We start from the raw sequence: 642 nt of genomic DNA, 5'->3' as shown, positions 1-642 counted from the left end.
CACGCGCATCTTACGTGCGTGTTCACGTTAATCTAATCAACTAATATGTTGTGCTGCGTTCGCTGTTATCCAGAAGGTCGGAATTCGCTGTTACGGAATTGCAAGAATGAAAGAAAACACAATCAGAAGTCAAATTTACAAAAATATAAGTCCTTTAATGTTTCTCTCTAAATCTTTATTGAATATTGTAAGATTAGAGAAACTAAAATAATAACAAAAAAAGTTTTAAGAACCAAAAGATACTGTAAATTAATCACAGTTATGTTCTTGGAAAATATGAGTTTTAAAAAGTAATACATAACAAGTTTAAAAGAGGATAAAAATTTAATTGAATGTGTAGCTGAAAAAAATATATCAGGGGTAAATTGAAGTATTTTGTTTTACAGACACGACATATTCAACAAAATCTATCAACTTGAATGTTTAATTAGTTATAGGTGAACGTGGAGAAGTTTCAGTAACTCTGTAAAAGCCTTGGTAATTCCATTCCAAAGGTTTCGGTAGAATAAAATGTATTTTAGCATTATTATTATTAAAAGGGTATTTGTAAAATTTCTGAATAAGATAAGATAAGATAAGATAAGATAAGATAAGATAAGATAAGATAAGATAAGATAAGATAAGATAAGATAAGATAAGATA

This window comes from Austrofundulus limnaeus, unplaced genomic scaffold, assembly GCF_001266775.1.
Source record: "Austrofundulus limnaeus strain Quisiro unplaced genomic scaffold, Austrofundulus_limnaeus-1.0 Scaffold106, whole genome shotgun sequence".
In the NCBI taxonomy this organism is placed as follows: domain Eukaryota; kingdom Metazoa; phylum Chordata; class Actinopteri; order Cyprinodontiformes; family Rivulidae; genus Austrofundulus; species Austrofundulus limnaeus.
Note: the sequence above shows the minus strand (reverse complement) of the source record.